General features: G+C 35.2%; 1 long non-coding RNA gene across 1 annotated transcript in view; it reads left to right on the forward strand.

Annotated features, from left to right (window-relative positions):
- The first annotated feature begins 720 nt into the window (after positions 1-720).
- The window catches only part of LOC147655468 (uncharacterized), a 28,024-nt gene continuing 5,962 nt past the window's right edge, over positions 721-22,782 (forward strand). Inside the window, exons 1-2 of the long non-coding RNA XR_015279289.1 lie at positions 721-805; positions 19,391-19,691. This is a non-coding gene — a long non-coding RNA (uncharacterized LOC147655468). The remainder of the gene's footprint in view (positions 806-19,390; positions 19,692-22,782) is intronic.

Here is a 22,782-nt window from a genome sequence, read left to right on the forward strand (position 1 = left end):
AGAAGCTGTCTTGTGACTCTGATATGCTCTGATTAAGGTTTAGGGCCCTGGGCCACCTACATTAAGCTTTAGGATTTATTCCACCCCCCTGGCATGGTCTGGGACATTAAATTGGATTAAAGTTTACTGTCCTTCAAACAGAAAACATTGTTTTTTCTCCTTTTTACAAAGGGATGGGGGTCTATCCCCATCCCCAGGAAGCTGCCCAATGGCCAGGGTTGGGACTGCCCCTGGTGCAAGGCAGTGGGGTGGGTTCCCTCTGTGGCCCTGGGGGTTCCCTCACTGCTCCTAGCCCTCAGGAAGCTCCTGGCCCCTGCTACTCTATTTTTGGAGTGGAAATTTCTTTAGGAAAAAAAAAATAAATCACAAAAGTGTATCATTATCATATGGTTCTACGGTTTATTTTATGCAAATGAAAATAAATACAAAGTATAGAAGTCATTGCCCACCTAAAGATGTGTTTTCTAGGTACTTTACTTTACATATGATTTCTTTTTTTCTGAATCTTTTCCAAAACATTTCAGAGGAGTAGTCTATATATCTTCAGAGCACCATATCCTGGGAGTGTATTATACATTTAATACTTTCAAGAAGGGAAGTTATTTTTCTAGTCCTTTAATGTCAGTGTAAATAGTTAAACTAATTGTGCTGCTGCCTCAGCTGACATGTTCTTCAGCACAGTGTTTTCAAATATTGTCCCAGATTTCTCAACAGAATGGAGGAATGTGAACAGGGGACCACTTCATTCCACTGCTACTAGAGAGCAGAAGGCCTGCATTACTACAAGGACCCAGAATTACTAAAGGTGAGCTATTTTTCTCAAGATTTAATAATTGAGTACCTTTTTGTGCAAACAGTCTTCAAGTTTAAAAAATTGTGTTAACCAATGTTCCTTGAAATGATAAGAGCATCAAAAATTACGGTTTTCATCTCTTACACCAAGATGTGCAATGCCACAGACAAAATGATTTGACAAAAGATCACAGTCAAACTGATTTGAAAATCTGCACATAATTTAAAATGGTAAAACCTACAGCTTTTTGACCAGTGGGAAGCCTCATGGTGCTGTAGTTTATAAGTGGACTGTGTGCCCAGCATAATCTAAGGAGCAATTAGATTGAATCATCTGCTCCTTTTTTTTTTCTTTTTTCTTTTTTTTCTTATTAAAAGTTTGTGTTTGTAGGCATATTTCTTTGAGGTGCTCACACACATCACTAGGATGTTGTTGAAATCTTATAGATATTGGAATAAACTATAACCACATGAAGAACTTAGCTTAATTAATGAAAGATAAGCACTTAATAGATTTAAGATGTTTTTGAAATTAAATGTGCATATAAAGGCATGATATAATCAATATGTTAGTTAAGAAAACAGTTGACTATCACTTTATCCAGAAATTAAACCCTCTGCTGTAAAAAATATAGACACACCTACTGCATAGTTACTTATTTCTGGATCTAACCAGGGCCATGAGGATGATGATAAGATGTAATGTTATTCTGGAAAACAAAATGTTGTATAGCTCTATTCACTGACATTTTGGTATTTATGCCCACAGATTTAGAATGTCCTGGAAAAAAACAAACAAACAAACCAGCCAAAGCCTCTCCAAAAACAAACAAACAAACAAACAAACAAAAAAAGAGAAAAACAGAAAAATGCATTCATAACTGACTTATTCTTGTACTCTAATATTAGAGACTGAAGTCTATTGCAGTCCCCACATAAATCAGAGCATCACCATCAGCTCTTCTAATTTATCTCAGCATTTCTTCCTATTCATAACCTCTAGACTGCAGAATACCTTAATCAGTCTCCTGCCAATATGGATCTCTCCTCTATGCCAGAACACTATTGAGGAGCCCTTGAAGAATTTTAGAACCCTTATAGGGTAACAAAGGAAGACAATACACCATTGGGGGGCAAAAAAAGTCTGTCATATCTGCTTGCTCACCATTATCAGGCAGTTTTTCTGTATTTGTTACATTTTCTTTGTAAACTATTGAATTATTGCTTTATTAGATTAGATTAGGATAAAGAATTATGCATGTAAACCATGAAAAACCAACAAATGTTGTTCAGTAACTCTGCCAAGTGCTCAAGGCACATGTATGTATATACAAATATGTGTTCCCTCTTGCCTAATTGCTCTCATTCTGAAGGATAATAATGCAGTTCTATTGACCCCATATAAGAAGAGTAATGTGTCAAAACCACAAGTATTAACAATAACTTTTAATTACACAGCTTTATATTAACCAGCTTCTATTCTATTTTTTTTTTTTTTTTGATAAAAAAAACTTTTATCAGCTATGAGTATATCCTAAACAGACAAAATGGGTGGTGGTAGGAGAAAAAAATCATTTCAGAAACCAGCAAATCATTTTAGTTACTCAAAAAAGTAAATCTTGCCAATAAAAAGAGTAATTCACTAGCACAATCCCACAGGGGTGTAAGTGTTAAATTAAAGATACATATTTTTCTTATAAATCCATCAAGCTCCTGCAGGTTTATAGTAATTAATTAAATTATTTAAACATCAGAGAAGAATTCTGGCTAGAGTTTGTGCTGTGTGCACCTCCTTAGGTTCAGAAGTTGCTTGTGATAAAATTAAGCATCTAAAGGAACTAATGCTTATTATAAGATTATGTGAATTATGAAAATCTTTTGAGAGAGCCTCCATTTATTCTGCCTATCCAACAGTCCTGTGTTCATTTAACATGAATACATTCCCTAAATTAAGCACTTGGCATCTTTATGCATGCATAACTGTAACATTTCATATATATATATATATGTATATATTAAAAAAAATAAAAATAATTAAATATACATATACATATATATATATATATATGTGTGTATATATATATATATATATGTATATGTATATTTAATTATTTTTAATTTTTTTTTTACAAAGGGAAGTTCAGCCAATGACTTTCTGGTTTTATTCAGATGTAAGGAAAATTCTAAAAAGATTTGACAGGCAAAGTCAAATCGAGTCAGTTTATCCAAACCTGGTTTTATAGGGTGGCTTCAAATCTGTTTTTTGCCATTGCTGTCAAAGTAAAAGTGAAGACCAGAAACCAAACAAAAATCTTCTTCATGCTTCAGAAAGAGAGTTGGTTGTATTGAGACTGGTTTACTTGATTAAACCTATGCCAGATCCATCTATGGAGAGCTTGATGCATGTATTTATCATAGAGTTGCTCTTACATAATTCTAAAATGAAACAGTTAACTGGTGGCAGGGAGGTGAATGGCATTTTCATTTTGAATTTGACTTCCAGTAGAATTTCACAAGAAGAGAGGAAGACATGGGTCTATTTTGTATTCTTTGTTGTCATAGGTTCTTTCTGAAGGAAGAGCTGAGATTTGCACTACAATAAGCTCACTTCTGCTTTATTAGCTGGTTTTCAAACTTATGTATTTTAAACAGAGAGACTGCAGAAATGGGATCCAAACTGGTATCTCCTTTGTGACAACATTTTTGGACCACCTTTATAATCATTTTCAAAAGGAGCAGTGGTGTCTCTTGGCAAGGATTCTGTCTGCATTTGGGTTGATTTGCAAGGTGTCTTTTGTCTCTTTACTCTGGATAAAACAGCAGGATAATATAAACAATCTGAAAACAAAATATATTAAAAATCAAAACCAAAATACTTTAAGAACATTGGAAATTTACCAAAAATATGTATGAAACATGATGTGTAAAAATGGAAATGGAGAAAGAATTAGAAAGAATTTTTGTATAAATCGAAACATCGGCTTCTCTTAGAATCGTATTTTACATTTCATATTTTGTCCCACTTCAATGTACTTGTACAAAATTAATTTTAGATGTGATTTAAATATTTACAGGATTCGAAGACTACATTTTAGTCATATAAAATAACAACAAATTATTACCTATTCTTTTTGGCTCCTCTCTGTGATTTCAAAGCCTCAAAGATGTTTACCTACAGCACCTGAGCAAATCAAACCAACATCTTTGTTTCCATCTCCTGCGGAAGGGATCCCATGCTGAAACAGGGAAAAAATATGAGACCTGAGGAGGAGGAGGAGGAAGGAACAGCAGACCTGTGACTAACTCACCATAGCCCATAAGCCCTATCCTGCTGCTCATCTAGAGGGGAAGAAATAGATAAAACTGTGAGAAAAGCCTGGGAAGAAGAGAGTGATCAGAGAAAGATTTAGGTTTATTTCTTGGGTTTTTTTGGTTTCCATGATTTCTCTGAAGAAAAGGTATGGGGAAGAAGGCTGACGAAGGGCACACAGCTACTTTCTTTGTCTGCCCTTAAGAAACTTAGCTAATAAACTCAGATAAACTCTGATGTAACTTATTGCCTGGCAAGTTATATCAGACCTGAAAGTTAAATAATAGTTGTTTCAAAAGATAATATTGTATGTGAAAGATTTAAACAAAGTTAAATAAAACCCCAACCAAATCAAGCATTCTCCCCTGCCACACAGATATCAGCATTGTACTCTTATATAATACATATTTCATAAATATTGAAAGATAAAAGGTTTTGATCCAAAGAAAGTGGAGAAGAAGGTCTCCTAGGACAGCATAACTTTTGAGAGGGCTATCATAGGGAGAATAATAATATTTTCATCTTCTTATGTATAGGCTTTGTGATGATTTGATAAATTAATCTCGCTTTAAGCATATACATTTGGGTAGGCAGAGCTGTACTCACAGATGATCTGACACATTGAATACAAATACACTGAATAGTTGTACCCTTCTAACTTAAGAGAGAAGAGACACTCATACAAGGATTAATTATTTAATTTTCATACCTAGCTTAAAAACATAAAGTGTTACACCTTTATCACTGTTAGCTATTACAGATGTTTGGATTTCCAAGCATCAGGAACTGAACTGGCAGGTGTGGGGAGAAAAGCAACAAGATGAAATAAATAATTCAGCAAATACTATTGTGATACATATTTTTTTAACATTTCTGTATGCATCTCTATGTCGGTTTTTTTATTTTGTAAATTAAAAATAAGTATGGCCACAGCGTTAAGAAATGCTGAATTTTTACCCCATTTAGTTAAAAGTGTTGCACAAATAACTCCTCATGCACAGATTAAATCCCAGCACCTACATCTACTCTTCAGCTCCTAAACAGAGAGAAGGAATATGGGAAAGAGAGGAAAAGGACTAGAACATAGTCTGTATGTGAAACACTTTGCAAAAATTATATTTTTAAATGCTTCAGAAAAAGCAGTTTCTCAATTTTTCCTCCACAAGGTGAGCAGAGGTTTCTTTATTCCTGAACTGAACCTTGAAATAACTATGTTTTTTTTTATTCACAGGTGCAATGGAACATTGCTTTAGGGTCAATATTTACATTTTTCCATCTTTATACTGGTGCACTCATCTGTGTCTTGGCTATGTGCTGTCTAGTCTTGAAATACAAGTTTCTAATTTGTATCAGCATGAAAATTTCTACATAAATATGTTGTCACAATATAGATGGTTTAATTGGGGCATGCTATGTCACTATAACTGCTCTATTGAGCTGCCTCTTGGGGAACTGATTTAGCTTTCTGATAGTGAATGGTAATATGGTAATAACCACTGCTCAATCAGGACAGTAATTAGCATCAATTCTGTTTAATTGAACTAAATTTAACTGGAGTGAAGGAGTAAAGTACTGATTAACCTCCAAACTATTGATCAGTGCTCACTAATTCTCCAAAGACACGAATGATTATATCAATAAAGGACATAAATGTTTAACTTTACAAATCAAACAGTGTATGGAAATACAGTACAGCATAAATAGTATTCCTACATGGACAAAAGCAGTCTGAATAAATTATCTCTATAGTCACGATTCTATTTTGAATTTAAATTGTTCAACAAAAATTTACATAGTTGATGTAAATGACTAACTGCAGTGGTTTTTTTCAGTACCTGTACATAAAGCATCTCTCAATTCCACAACAACTTTGAGAGAGTGATAAATTGCAAAGGTAAGGCATAGATTTTATAATATCTGAGAGTAATGATACACCAGGGCAGGAAACTGCTTGACACTTGGTCTCTTACTATTCTCATCTCTACACCCGTACACAAATTCCAGAGACAAAGTGCTTCTTTTCTTCTGCACAAGAAGACAAGAATATGGTGGCATATGCATGTCACAAATGTTGCAGATTTTCCCAAGAGCACCAGTTGAGAGTTACTCTCTCACAATAATTATCATCTCTGGTGATTTTGTCACAAAGTACTGGATTCGAAGAGCTCAACATAATTCATCAAATCTTTGCATTGAGTTGCAATGATTTTAAGAAAGTTTTTCTTTTTCTTTGTACTTTCAGATACATTTAGAATTAATTATTAAATTTTATCTGTTTTTTTGCTGAAATTTCCATGTAATGCCCATTCAGGGAAATATCACCTATCAAGACATGATGACTACTCCTTGAAAGTAGTAACAATAACACTCTTTTTTTTTTTTTTTCCTTTTAGTCTTTTTTTTTTTTTTTTTTTTTTTAAGTTTCTGGGCTATTTTAATGGTTAAAGAGGGTCAGTGGAATTTATGAAATTTATTTTTACTTATCTTCAAATTAAACCAATTACTTTTCTAACTTTTTTTTTTTTTTTTCATGAGAATTTCCACAGAGATTTTGTGTAATTTTTAGAATATTTTCACCAACTCCATCCAGGTGCAGTTTTCTGAAAAAACAATATGATATGAAATGCGTAAGTACAATCCATGACAAAATTTCTTTTCTTCCTTTGTACTTCAGTGGTTTCATAAAAAGGTATAGATTTAACAATATTTTTCCTTTTTTATCAATACTGAATTTCTGCAGCAATTTTCAGAGTTGATTATTTCTTCAATAATTTCCAAAAGTAGGTAGGTCCCTTTCCTACAAATAAGGACAACAAGGGACTACACCCAGCTGTTGAGGATTTTTCTGCACAGCTAGGGTGTCTGTATATGGCATGTATGTGTCCTGCTTTAATACCAACCATCAACTAAACCCAACACAGCCACCTGTTCACTCCCCCCATGTGATGGAGAGGAGAACCAGAATGGGAAAAATAAAAAATAACTCATGGACTGAGATAATTTTTTTTTAAACACTTCCTGTTGGTAGGGAGGTGTTCAGCCAACTCCTGGAAAATCTGGCTGCATCACATACAATGACTAGGAAAGAAAAATTCCATCACTTCAAAAGTCCCTCCTTTCCTCTTATTCACCAGTCTTTCTATGTTGAGCTAAATGGAAAATCCCTTTGGTGAGTTGGGGATCAGCCGCCCCAGCTGTGTCCCCACCCATCTCCTTGTGCACCCACAGACTGCTCATTGGCGGCATGATGGGGGAGGCAAAAAGGCACTGATGCTGTACAAGCCCTGCTCAGCTATAACAAAAAACATCTTTGGGCTATCAACACTATTTCCAGTACAAATACAAAACATTGCCCCTTATTAGCTACTATGGAGAAAATTAACTCTGTCAAAAAGAGCACAGCATGGAAAACCAATGCTGTCATATTTTTTTTACTAATTATGCTTATGTTTTACATTAGTCACATCAGGAACTTACTTGGTCTCCATTGCATAACTTATGCTCTTTTTCTTCAGCTACTGGAAGTTCTTTTTAACAAATCTAGCCTCTCATATGCAGTATATAGCTTCTCATATCTTTCATTTCCAGCAGAGAATTAATTTATCTGGTGTTTTGTAACTCTCAGAAGCACTTTCTGCAAAGCACTGATGGTGCCTTTTTTCCATTCGTATTAAAACAACCTTCCAAAAATTCTGACAAAAGCTTTAAGAAGCAGCTGGTTACCTGATAATTCTTTCTAAGAATATCCAACACGCCCAAATCAACTGTATATTGACAGTCTCCTGCCTAGAATGTATTTATTACTGTCACTGTAATTACTACTTTTGTCACACTGTGTAAAAACGCTTCCTTCTTATATGTTCCTCCATATTCCCTTGGCCTCTTAGATTTTTCTGTCAGCCACAAAGTTCAATCAGCTTCTCTATGGTCCTCTCTTTCTTGCTTGGAATGTACTGGCTGGAAGATTATCTGTCTTCTTTGTAAAGAAGAGGGAAATATTTTCTCTCTAATTTATTCTGCATATATGAAAGAAAGAATTCCACTGCTTTCTCCTGTCCTTTTCCTGAATGCATGCCATTTGTTGCTTTCTTTGCAGATTAATCTTCAATTTGATTATTACTGGAATAGGATGCTACAACAGTCACATGAACCATCTTTTCATCACACTAGTAGAGTGTTTTTCAGTTTGGGTTTGCTTTTTGTTTTGTTTTGTTTCCCCTGTAAAATTCTGTGTAATTGATTAGGTTTTAAATCTAACCAAATGTTCCACTTTGATGACTGGAAAATTACGGAGTTCCATCACAACATTTTATTTTTGCAGTTTGCTTTGCTATATCTAAACTTCCCAAAACTAGGTGGACTTGTTCAAGTCATGTTGTTTTTAACATACTTCTTCAGAATGACATAACTTTTGTGTGACAACCTGATTTTGCATGGCTCTAGACAACATGATAAGTATACTCCTAATCAAAGGACAGAACAATTGAATTGTATCTGACCGGGATAACCAGCTGTCCTACAGGTAGTGATTTCCAACCTCTTTTAAAGAAAATCCTCCCTGAGGAAAAATTTGCCATATTCTCACTCATTCAGGGTCACTTTACTCATTAATACTGCCTGTTTTTGTGATAACCACTCGTGCCTTACCAAAGCTGAGCCAAGGTTAGTTGGCCAGGTCTGCCTATAAACATTCACATTTCTCTCCTTATTATTCTGTTTGCAAATATAACCCTCATGGTTCTTTAGGGAGCAGCAACAGTGCTAGCAAACTTTTTTAGGGCTTTATTCTTATAAAAGAATTGTCTTTTTCATTCCATGGAATCACTCTCCTTGAATACAGGGCCACAGCTGCCTTTAAATCAGTAGCCTAAAAAAAATATTTATTGCTGTTATTTTAACTCTAGCTTTTTGTGTTCTATTTTTTTGACTAACCATCATTCTGCTCTCACACATACAGGGGCAGAGTTTTTCTGCTTTTCCACACTTTCTATATTATTTCTGAACATCCTTTGTGTCAATAGAGGACAATGCAGGCCCAGTAGAATTGAGCTAAAATCTCATAAATCAAATCAAAACCTAATGGTTCAAACTACTTCTTACAAAAAACTTTCCCTGAAGTAATATTCTGTTAAGCTGAATATGTGTTGAAAAAAGAGCTTTGCAATGAATGGATATGGCCACAACACTTATAAAAGCATTTTAAATTTCTTATTTTTTTACTCCGTTAAATTATTGCTGTTATAACCCCCATAGATTTTCCAATCTGAGATTTTTGAACCAATTTCAATTTCCCTAAGTTACAAAGTAAAAACTACAGAGGAAACTAATGCTGGACTTTATTCCTAACAGCCCTGGACTATGGCTTCATGTGAGACAAAAGGGTGAGACCTGAGAAAACCTGCAAAAAGGATTCTAGCTCAGAGGAATACAACCAATGGCATCAAATACATGGCTTTTGGCCAGTTAAAAAATTATGAGAATTCTAAGCACAATTTGTCCTATTTTTATCTTTTATTCCTGAGTTTATTTCCTAAACTTGTTCCACACATATTGTTCTTTCTCTTATCCTTCTGTCCATTCTGAATTTCTTTCATTTTGTTTTCCATTTTGTTTATGGTTTGCTTTACTAAGGAAACACGCTCTGTTTATCCAAGTGATATTTGCCATTCATCCTTTATATATCCAACCCTTCCTTTTCTCATTATATATCTTATTTGTTTGTATTTCTCACTCCTACAAGCTTTCCCTGTCAGGAATCTTCCAAGTATAATCTCAGATACTTCCTCAATATGCATGAATACAAACCTATCACAGCAGAGGTGAAAAATATGTTTAAGTGTATTTCTTCTAAAATTTTATTCATATTCAAACCTTATTGAAACATTTATCTTGAAATTAACTTTTAAAATTTTGCTTGTGTGGAATTTATTATATGCACTGCAGAATATGATATTTCTGTTAAAAAAAATCACTGTTACTAATTCTGAGTGATACTTCTTAATATATTTCACTACATATGAGCCTTTCAGATATGGATATTGGCTGTATAGCAGTCTTAAATTTAGCAACTTGTGCACAGAAAAATGAAGATTTTTTTTTTCTTCTCCTCAGCAGTCAGAACACCAGCTGACAGATCTTTGAAACATACAGTTTACAAATGGCAAATATCTGCATTTACTGAAGTTTTTTAAATAAACTTTTTTTTGAATATTTCAAACTCATTTTGGGGTGAAATATTCACGTTGTGCCAAGGATAAAAGTATTTGTCTTCATCATTGTCTGGAGGGAGATAAATAGGTAATCTCAAGAGCAAGCAAACAAACAAATTAGTTGCATATACAATCCCCTTTGGTTTCGGTAAACTGCATATAAACTTTGCAAAATCACTGCAAAAAACTGTCATGGGATTTGTTTGTGTGCTTGTCCAATGAAACCTATATGCCAAATATAAAGTTCCCAAAAGGAAATACTTAAACATCTCTTCTACTTTGGCCATAAAGTATAAAAGCCTATTGCTATCAGCAGAGATTTCTGCAAAAGGAAAATTTCCTTTCTACCAGAAACGAATTAATACCTTTTATGTGATTTACATTCCTCAGATAAGAAGTAAAGAACAAAATGTGTTTGCATGCAGATGAATTGGAAGAATATGTATTTCAAGGAAGCAGAAACAGTTTCTAATTTGATCCTGACTACATCGTTATTCAGTCTCTCTCTCGGGAGCTCTGTGGTCTGTAGAGAAAACAGTCTCTGGGGAGTCAGGGATTAATTGATGATAACTACAGTGTTTCTTTAGAATTATTAGAGTATTTAAATAAAAAAAAAATATGTCAGGCCACTGGTCCTGTGAAGTATCCATTGCCAGAAAGCAAATATATGTATCATCAGTCAAATTAAATACTTATAATTAAAAAGTAATACTACATATTAAAGGAGAGATGGTGTTAATAATTCCAGGATAAGATAGTACTGTCCCATCAGTATGTTTAAAGACATTCTCAAGTGCTACAGCTTGATGTTTCTTAACTGTTGAATGCATGCCACATTTCTTCTCCCAGTTAAATTCAGAATTGCCTTTTATGTGCAAGTAAAATGTGAATAAACAGTCAGGCTTTTTCTATTCTCTCTGTCTTTGTGTGAACACTTTAGAGAGTGACCTTTGAAAACAGTAGCTAAGAATATAAATGGATGCTGACTTTCAAAGCTTTTGACAAAGTTAGCACACTGAGAATATGCTGCTATGAAATTAGCAGTTCTGCCAGATGGTTTGTACCTGCAAGCTCTGCCATAATTACAATAACCTCATCATATTCTTGGTCTTTCATCACCTTGAATATTTTTATTGCAGTTGTGCAGACATCTTTAAACATTTCACCTCAAAGAGTGGAGCTTTCATTTGGGTGAGAAATTGCATCATAAAACTGTAAATTAAGAAAATTAATAATCTTATATTATTTCTAAGCTTTTTGAGTTCCTCAGTGCCAGTTATTCTTCACAAGGGAGATTTCCAGCATATTTAATGGCTCAAGATAAATTTTGAGATGCCCTGAACATGGAACTTCCATTGAGCATGCCATATGTTAGGGCTTCTGGAAGATATTCAGCCCTTGTAGCTAGCATCAAAATCCCCCACCATTCTAATGGAAACATGACCATGCTTTTCCTCTTTTTAACTGTCACAAACAGAATTAAAGCTATAGGAAAAGTTTATGAGGGCAGCAGTCCAGTTGAGTCATGAAGCTCAACCTTCTTGCTCTCTTTCTAAACTCCTTCTCAAAGAGGAGTCTAACTATGGTTGGATCCAATCCGAGTCCCAGACTTGGTCAGCAATTTATGTTTAAAGGACTTTATAGGAATAATTGATCCTTTATGTGAATTTATCTTTTATGAATATTAACACAAACATATAAATATTATATTTATTTGTATATAAATATAAATATGTTGGTAGAAAGATAATTCATTTAAATTTATTATAACAATTAGACTGAAAAGACATTAATCAAAATTAACACAGTCTAGATAGTTATAAATAATAGTATAATGCCATTTTTGTTTAATCAATAATTTCAAAGCTAGATGAATAATTAATAAGTAGAGATTTATGTTACCTACTCATGCCAATGACTGTGGCCAAATCTCTCACTTGACCTCAGGGATTAACCTTGAGGTGTCCCTGCTCAAGGCAGGAATCTCCACACACACCTCCAGAAGAAATGTGTTAGGTTAGTGCTGTAAAACAGTGGGACTGAGCTTTTATAGTATAAAGTGGTTGAGTGTCAATCAAATGTTTCTAGGCTACACATGCCAGCTCAGCAGCCTTTATCTCAGCAGTTTTAGATAAGATCTGTGCTATCACTTCTTGGTTCCCTCATCAGGATCTTTGCCATACCCTCAGTGTCAGTTTCTGTCCGGAAACACTATTTTTCACATTCTTAGAATTTTTAGCTTTAGGATTGCAGAGTCAGGCTGGTCCAAGCATTCTTCAAGACCATAAGTCGTGTAAGCCCAGTGCTGTTTCACCCCCCACTTAGGCAGAGCATCCTGCTACAATAATGTATTTCATTATCCCAAAGCAATGGAAAGGCGAAGGAGATCACTCATTGTCATTCTCCAGCAATGCTAGATTGGAAGAACCATTATCATTCTCACGTTTCTATCCCAAATGTGTTTATAATCAAGCTTGTTTAAAAAAGTTGTCATTGGGAATCCATTTTAATTCAGACTGTGCCATGAATATCCATGTGAGAGCCATATTATCTAGACCTATAAGTAAGTGCTCATTAAATTTTTGAATCTTGCAAAAAAAAAAAAAAAGAAGTTCATGGTTTACCAAAAGATTGGTCTACCTAATCAAGTGGTTCAGTGGCAGAGAGGTTAATCTGAAGTCAGAAGCACCAGGTGCTGATGGCCAGTATCCATCTGAGGTATATTTCAGGGGGGGCTGCACTAGGCTAGCTAGCTCTATCTGTCCTGTGAGGTGCTGTGAGGAGTGCTGAAGACAGCTCTTGGAGAATATCATCCAGACAACTCAGTTCAGACATTTCCATAATGTGACTTAAACATGTAGGGTAGGGCAGGATAAGTCTCCTTTGGAGCAGGTTCCTGATTTGGATGTAATGGGGGTTAGGGAGACACTCAGAGCTGGTGGTCTGTATTTCCACAGAACTGCACAGCAGAAGTAAACACAAGTGACATTGCACTTACCACATATTTAGCAAGTCTTTGCAACTCTGTGCAAATGGGGTGATTCTGTTCCTGAGACTATCACTAAACGTGGGTCAGCATCTCAGATGACATCTAGTAATTTTTCATGTACAGTGTTAACTTGATGCAGTAAAGCAGGTAGTCACCTGGTGAGGAGAGGGGTTCACTGGGCATCAAAGAGGAGATGTACTCTGGAAAACGAGTGATCTGAAGCAAGGGAAGAATGAAATTGTGACCTTTATAGACCTCTATAATGCCAGTGAAACACAGACTCCAGGTTTGTACACACCTTTGGAACAATAAGGTTTGATTCAAGTTTCTCAGTTCTCTAACACTGAGAAAGTAATTTATTTTCTGTGTGCTACATTTCATAACTTATAAAATGAGTAAAATACCCTCTGTGCACAGTAGTTGTAAGGATAAAGACTGTGAAGTACTTTTATACCACTCCAATGGTCTTGTACAACACATATAGACATGAAGTAGTGAATGAAAGGACAATAGTGAACTTAATGTGTAGTAAATACTGTATGGAAATAAATGCAGAAGAAGCCCTGAAATGTTTCTTACTCTTGGTCTGCTTGATGAATTTAAGTTTTCTGAGTAGCACTTTCTTATTTATAACTCATTACTATGTTAGAAAACTAGAAAAAGAACTTGTGATAGTGAAAAGGGGTACTTGGTCTCCTTTCTAGGCAAACAAAACTTAGTCCTTCAGCTAGAACTGTACAGGGCAAATAATGAAATTCACTGTTTTCAGAATGCTGTCAGGCTAAATAAAGAGAAAGAATGCAGAAAGCATTTTGTTTTTATCTCTTCCATTGCCATAACTCCTTGCTCTTGACTGTGACAAGACTAGGTAGAAAAAAGTGTGAGGAAGAAGTGTGATTATATGGATTGTAAGTGGGTTATATCCTTTTAAATATCAATACATCATATGTGCTCACCCACTGAACAAGGCCTGCCAGCCAGCTGCCAAGTTGTTTAAAGTCTTGCTAACAACCCATCAATTAACAAGTGGAATTTCTGCCTTCTGGTATAGAATATTTCATCTCACTCCCACCTGAATTCACTCCACATCAGATCATTTCAGCCTAGATTTAATAGTAGATGGCAAAGTGATATCCAGTGTATTGATTTAATTTAATGCATCAGTTTCAATAAGTTATATGGGTAAAGTTCAAGTCAACCCATGCTAACTGTCACATTTGAGGATCCAGAGCTCTCTCTTTCTTTCATAAACCTATAGAAGTGTTTTGTTTTTTATTTTTAAATAGTCTTGGAAAAGCTGTTCTCTTTACTGCTTAAGCAGCTTGCAGGGGTGGCCAGAGGGGAGACACATAATAATACAAAGAGACAATATCAGAGATAATGAGTTATAAGAGAGAAGGGAACTTTTCAGAGGTTTCTGCTTGCATTTACATTATCTGTTGCACTGATGTTCCAGGATGCAGTCGAATCTTTCATTGTCAGTAAAAGTGAACAAGAAAGGCTTAATGTTTGCCGTGGCTCTGGGTAAAAATCCCTTGGCAGGAATCACATGGCCAGGTGAATCTCTGCAGTCTATTAATGCTGGGAATATCACTGTGAATGGACCTGGTGCTCTGTTGGGTGCAGAGCTCATGAAAAGTTGGTTTGACCTTCCTTTCCATCAACTTTATAGGACTCTGTGCATATGGCAGGTATAATCTCTCATCACATCTTTCAAAGAAGGCAAGTGTGAGCATATGCTCAGCTTTCAGTTTGAAGGAGTGAATAGAAGAGAGACTGCTTCTCTTTCTCCCTATTTTGTAAAGGCCTTTATGAAAACTGTGATAAAGTGTTCTACAGGAAGAGAGGCAGAATAAAGAACAAATGTTTTACAGAACCAGCAAAAGCTACACTCATGCAGATAGATAGGAGAAAATGACATACTGTATGGGGATAGAGAAAAGTAAAAGAATAAGCACACAAAAGACTAAAGGGCTGAGATGCCAGTGTTCTCCTTCAGCCTAAAGTGAGCACAGAGGAGATGTGCTGAGCTGAGCAGAGGGAAGACTTGGTTGCAAGGTAAAGAGAAAAAGGAGGGTTGTGGGGTGCAACACAAAGAGAGGAAGTAACTCAGTAGGAGAAGGACTTCTGGAGTAAGTGGCAATGTAAGCAGGAGATGTACTCCATCTGCAGGGTTTTGTAGAAAATGTTAACACTAGAAGTGCCTGCTGAGGGTTCATTCTGTGCAAGAGCTAAATTCTGATTTCATTTTCTTAGGTGTCAATCCACTGGGTCTGATTCTCATCTTTCAATATTGTCATAGAGATACAATTTATTTGATTTCAAAAAAAATATCTGGGTGCGTTTGGATGTAATTTAGGATATTTATTGGCTGTGCCTAGCTTGAAATTCAAAATTTTTTTACTGGACACAGGTATCACTGACTATTACTGTAATTGTAAGCTTGTAAATTGTAAGTTACTATTATTTTAAGTGTAAAGGTTCAGGTTTACAATGCCATCATTGGGAACTATAATTTAGAAACTCACTTTCTGAAAGTACACTCTCTCTGTAAACTCTATTAGCAGGAATACTATGCCAAAATATTCATAGGGAAAAAGACCAACCCTTAGGAAGCATTTACATTTTGCAGAAAATAAACCCAAGGAAATTTTGACTTGAATAAGTGTTATATTTTGAGGTTACTAAATATATATATTTCCAAGTTTGTCTACAGAAGAAATCTAACACCAGAGAACTGATCTCCCAATTAATGATTAGACTCAATCATTTTGTCTTTCTGATTGTAAATGCAATTTACAAAGCATCAGTTTTTCAGACCAGTTGAGTGGCTTTTTCTGTAAGAGTTACTTAGATGGTTCATAAGTCAAAACTAATGCGCTGTTCCTGTGAGATTTTTGCCCAGAACAGCTAACACTTCTAGGGATCGTGTGTAAGATTATACTATCTTTAAGATATGTCAACAGCTTCAAAAGCAGTCATGAGTGCAGATTTTTTGGCTTTATCCAAACTTCCTTTCAGCTGGTTAGCTTTGAAAGTGAGTAGACTGCACTGGTCTCGGATCAATACAGCTGCCCGAATATTGTCCCAGGATGCTGGTGAACCCAGGTGCCTGGACTGGCCTTTCTGCTATAGCAGCAACAACATTTGAATTCATTGTCTTAAACCTAGATGGTGTTTGTCCTGTAAGGTAATAATTCCCTTGAAATGTAGGCTTAGGATCAAAGTGAAGATGTACCAAAAGCAACAAAAAGGGGAATGCAAACAATGCAAGAACAAGAGCAGATCTTGATCTGGAGAGTCTTCAAAAAATCCTTTAAAATTTCAAAAGATGTTCATTTGTCCAAAAATAGTTCAGCTCTCAAAATGTTTTATTTACAGTACACTCATGTACTTATACTGATTTTAGGACACATTTGGGTCAATATTTTAATGGCTTTTCAGGAATAGAATGGTAGTTTCTTGAAAGTTAATGTTATCTATTCCTGCTTGGCTTGTCACTTGTGAAAAAACTCCATCCCTATTCCCCCTCTCCCTCTATTATTATTGTGCACCTCTATTATTACTGTGCAATAATCAGTTTCAAAAGATTATTTAATAGATAAAATATTCTCATAATTTTCATTGGATATAATCTTACAGCTTCCAGTTTTGTAACATGACTGCTGATGTCTATCTACCTAGATTCTTTTATGGTCCCACTGGGTATCATTTATATCTGTGTAAAAATAGAAACTCTTAACAACTTTCACTTTCTTCCTGCTCACCCTGCAGCAATAATTATCTATGTTCTTTAGGGGTGGGTGTGAGACAGAGAGGTAAAGGAAAAAAAGTGGAATTTTTATTTCTTAAAAAGATTTATTATCTTTTTTTTTTATACTTTACTTCACTCTAAGTCCAAATGGAGAACAGGCATGTTTACAGTCTCCATGAAAAGGCCCAAGACCTCACAGTTCCTTGTAGAGATGGCTGAATTCCCAGGGCATTTGTTGCTCTCCTAGGAAACAGCTCTGCTTCTGAAGAGTTCAGCAGTCCAGACTAACAAACAACCATGATTATAAGATTTTTTGTTTTAGCTTTGTAGGAGAAGCTAAACTGAGGATATCAGATCCGAATATAAATATGAGACCTGCAGTAATTTTTCTTACTTCAGATATTTTAGGTCAGTCTTTATGAAAGGTCTCCCACCCTGTAAGTTTTAGCTACATTTTCAGCAAAGAGTACAGTAGTTTCAGCAAAATAAATATGTACTAAACCATTACTGCAGAATGAGAGAAGCAATCCTGAATTTCAGTAGGAGTCAATATCATTGTAAGTTCCTAGAAACAAGGAAAACAAGGGAATAAAATTTTATATAACGAAAGAGTTGTTGGACTAAATTTTATATAATTCAAGAGTTGTTGTGTGCAAAATATAAGAAGAAAATACAGTGAGCCAGCAGACCTGCATAACTTGTTCTGAGTCTGAGGTAAGATCAAATTCTGTCTGAACACAAACTTCAGATATTAGTCAATCATCATGACTTTGAACTATTGCTCTCAGAAAACAAAACATATATATATATATATATATAATTGCTTGCAATTAAATGAAATACAGAAAAAAAAAAAATAGGGAAAAAAACCTAGAAAATTTGGTTTGAAATGTGAACATAATAAAGTATTACTTTTGTTTATCTGATTTTGTGAAGTCATATTTTTAGTAAATTTTAAGAGTTTTTGTTAACAGAGTGAAGCTGTCATTCTCTATGAGAGGCAGACCTTTCAATACAAAAGTATAATCTCTATTTACTGTTATGGGAAGACAATGGGTTGAGAGAGTTGGGCCTATTTTTCTTGGGAAAAGATGACTGAGAGGGGGTCTTATAATTTCATACAAATATCCTAAAGGCAGGTGTCAAGAAGAGGTTGCCAGGCTCTTTTCAGTGGTGCCCAGTGACAAGACAAAGAACAATATTGGCACAAACTGACACAGGAAATTCCATCAGAGTATGATGAAAAACTTCTTTAATGTGAGCATTCCAGACCACTGGAACAGGCTGCCCAGATAGGCTGTAGAATCTCCCTGGAGAGATATTCAAAGCCTGCCTGGATATGGTCCTGAACACCCCATTCTAGGTGAACCTGCTGGAGGGACAGTGGATGATTATATGATCTACAGGGGTCTCTTCCAATCCCAATCATTTTGTGATTCTGTGAGAGTATACAGATGCAGAAAAAGAGAAGATAATTTCAAGGGTTTATTGCCTACTCTGATAAAAATGATTAGCCAATGCCAAGAGAAGCTTCCCCAAGTATCAGTGAGCTTGCTTAGATGGACACTATTCAGTGACAGATCGATTGGTTCACTATGATATGTGGATTTATATCCTCCTTCAAATGTCCCCTTTTGTCCTTTGCTATTATTTATTTATCCAAGCAGTAACCCTGTTTCATTTTTCATAAAATACCACTTCCCCAAAAGTGAGACTGATGAAATTATTTGCTGTAAATTTTGTACCTTTGTAATCCATGTTTTCTCTTTGTCAAATAATTTATAAAATGATTTCTATCAGGCTATTAATCTTTTGCAGATTCTGAGAGCTATCTAGAAGAATTATCTCACTGACTATAACGGTGCTTTCTATGTCTGTGAGCGTTCATAAATGTGAACAGGGAATATACAAACTGACCTTGTGACTGTATTTATTTGTCAGTTTGCATAAATGTAGTTTAGGAACATTCTTTTGCAAAACTGTCCCTTTTACTATCTGCCATCTGTGATATGTTGTCATTATAATGACTGCATTTTAAATAGCAAATGCATTATAGCTTTTAAAATGTGCATGAACCTTTGTTTCTGTGAGATAGCAAGAGAAAACAAAATGAAATCTTTCTTGCAAGACATAAATTTTGCATGGAAAAGAGTTATTAACATTTTTCTACCTTCTTTGCTATAAGGTCTCTGAAGAACCTGATAATATGGGTCATATCTGCCCTTTATTTCAAAACGGAAAAATCTTTGCTACATCAAATGAAAAATTGAAACTGGAAATTTTTAATCAAATTTAGATATCCACACTAAATTGTGTATTTCTTTCTTTCTCTCCAGGTTATCTTTGGAATTGGGATTGTTCAGTTGAAAAACAGAAGGCTTTGACCTTCCAGTACTTGAGAATAGCCGACAAGAACGATGGAGAGAGACTGGTTGCAAGGGCTTGTAGGGGCAGGACAAAGGAAGTGGATTCAAACTGAAGGAGAGTATATGCAGATTAGATATTAGGGGAAAATTCTTTGCTTTCAGAGTAGTGACGCACTGAAAAAGGTTGCCTGGAGAAGTTGTGGATGCCTCATCCCTGGAAGTTTTCAAGACCAGGTTGATTGGGGCTCTGAGAAACCTGGTCCAGCTAAAGGTAATCTTGTCCACTGAAAAGGGGTTGAAACTACATCTTTAAGGTGCCTTTTCAACCCAAGCCATTCTATGATTTTATGGTTCTATGATATAAATTAAAATTCATCTTAGTTTAAAAAATGTAAACGTTACAAATATGAAAATTGTACATTTAGTTGAAGCTTCCACTTTGATGCACCCTCCAGTTCTTATCAGAATAATGACTAAAACAGAACTGTTGATCAGAATGACTGCAACTAAATATTTTGGAATTTAGGTTAGTCTTCAAAGAACAAATTATTTTCGACCACTATTAAAGATGATAATTTTCACTTTTAAATATACACTATTATAAGTTCTTTATTTATTCTAGAGTTTTTTATTCTGATACAACATGAGAGTAGAACAATATCTTAAACAGGCATAAAGTAAAAAGTGGACCTTCAGAATTTCCTTCAACGAAAACTTCAGGGTTTTTCCCCCAATCTTGGCATGAACTGAAATCTTCTCTTGAGGTTAGACAAGTGGAGACAAAATTCAAGCTAAGATGTAAGACAAAAATCTGTGCCACAAATTCTTACATTTTTTTAAACCCTCCCTCCAGTCCAGGGACTGGTTTCTGTTAAGCAGCAACCTAAATAATCAAATCTTATTGATTTTTTTTTTTTATCCTAAGGCAAACTATATTAGGTGCTGCAAGAAAGAGGTAGAATTAGTAGACTCCTCTCAAAAGCTAAGCATAAAACTCATCTACAATATGAGTTACAGTCTCCCAGAAAAACTACAGTGAATCACAGAATAATACAATCACATAGACTATTTCAGAAATCAGCAGTACTACTTGTATCTGATAGTAATCATAACTTCTCTTCAGCCTTTTCAAATCTAACAGTTAAGAACAGTGAAAAATGTGTCTAGGATCTGAATGAGAACCCCTCTTTCTTTGGAATAAATTGTAAAATGAGTAGCAGATAGCATCATTAATGCAAATGATGGACATTTTTAATGCTTGTTTATTTCCTTACATCAAAATTCTTATGTAGAATGGATGCCTCTTTATCTGTTTTTTTTTTTCTCTTTCCCTAAACAAGACAAAAAAGAAAAGAATACTTAACATAATCTTTTAAAAATTAATGTATTTGCTTAAGGAAAAACATGTTTTTGAAAAGTCTTTCTTTAAAGCATTATATGGTACTGCATCAGTCAATCACATCCAAAGAATGAGATGTGACAATCTGTGCTCCAGTAGGTCCTTCAGCTGTATCCCCTCAGGTACAGGGAGTGCAGCCAATTGCACATGGCCTTGAGTGTCTTCATGACTATGATAAAAACCTGATCTAAATTGATGAGGTTGTTTTCTAATGGTAGAAAGAAAAGATATAAATGCCATGAAACTGTATGACACCTCTGCTTCAAAGAGTCCAAGACTTGGAAAAAAAACTAGTTCCATCAAACAGCTCCTCTGAATTAGCATTTTGCTGTGATCAACTAATACTAATTGCAACATACATAATTGCAAGGAAGATTCACTTGGATGAGCCACTGCTGCATGGCCAAGTTTCTGTAGGTTAATGGACTCTCTAAGTTCTCTATAGGAGAGCAACTGGGCTGTGACTGCTGGATGCATTTATCATTATTTGTAGGTTAGAAAAGTGTAAATAAAAGGCACAAAAAGGATGGAATTGACAGAAAATAAGATACAGTGAAATCAGAATTTTTTTTTTTGTAAGTCTTTTACAAGAGAGGAAAGATGTTAAGCAATTTACATAGATAAGCACAGTAACATATTCTTAGATCTTCATATTATGTTTCATTTTTTATGTAAAACATTCTTGCATTAATTCAAAGTACTCAGTGTGGGCTTTATCTGTTAGGGAAAGTTGGAAGAATTTATCCATTTTGTTTAACTAGTTTTCTATCTTTAAAAAGTACTGTTAGATATCTCTTTGTAGCTCGATTTTTAATGTGTCTTTGATGGAGCCTGAAGCAGGGAGAAATCTAATTATCCCTCTTTCTTCCTTTCTTTCCTAATTTCTAATAATAAAATAAACTTAGTGATTAAGGTCACAGAAAATTCACTGAAATTCACACCCAACTCCATCCTATCTAAATTGGAGAAAACATGCTCTCTACAGTCCTAATCAAAGCAATGCTTCAACAGTCCTACATTTCTGGCTACACTGAAAATCTGGCATAATTGGGAAACAACATGGAAATATGACAGAATGCAAAGAATCTACAGCACACATCACACATCACTTCATCAGATGGAAGCTGGGCATGCTGGTGGTGCTCCTGAAGAGCCTTTTCTCAGAGCAGAATCTGCACCCAAGGGCTGGATGCCTGAGCTCATCACATTACACCAGCATCAGCTTGTAGTTTGTTATCAGAGTGAGAAGGTTATTGATTGCCTCAAGTAGACATGCCAAAAATTTCCCTGGTATACCAGCTTCTCCAGAGCTTTGATTGTTAGTTCTGGATTGATAAGGGACATCTTTTTCCACTGCTCTGTAACCCTTGGAGAGTGCTTGATTGATTTTTCCTATACATGAGAATATGAGTAATTTATTTATATTAATATATGGCTGGCAAAATAGGTCAGGAGGATGGCACTGCTGCTTTTCCTCTTGAAACTTTGCCACTTGGTGGACACATGTTTACAGAATTTTGGGCCAAGAAGAGAATATGGAGAAAGAAACATAAATTTGAAAATAGTAACAGTCATTCAGTTAAAGTCCAAATTCCCATTTCTATTCTAAAACATGCAGAGAACTGAAATATATGCAACATCACATAAATTCATTTGAGAGTGAAGGTGACTAGAAGGTGAGTTTTTTTAGTAAAGGTTTGCCTTTGTGAGTTTGCAGTTGTTTCCAATCATATCCCCATATCCACTCATATCAAGCATATGAGTGACACAAATTCCACATTTGTTAGTTGTTTGTGAGCTATTAAAGTAATGAAACGTATACAGAAAAAGCAAAATAGTGTCATTAAGAAAGAGATTCTTATATCATAGTACAAACCTGCATTACCTCAACTGAGCTCTAACCTTTGAAGAGGAACAGGAATGCTTTTTTTCTCTCCTGGAGAGACAACCATAAGTCACACCA

The sequence above is a fragment of the Cyanistes caeruleus genome, chromosome 1 (assembly GCF_971803275.1).
Source record: "Cyanistes caeruleus chromosome 1, bCyaCae1.hap1.1, whole genome shotgun sequence".
Lineage (NCBI taxonomy): Eukaryota > Metazoa > Chordata > Aves > Passeriformes > Paridae > Cyanistes > Cyanistes caeruleus.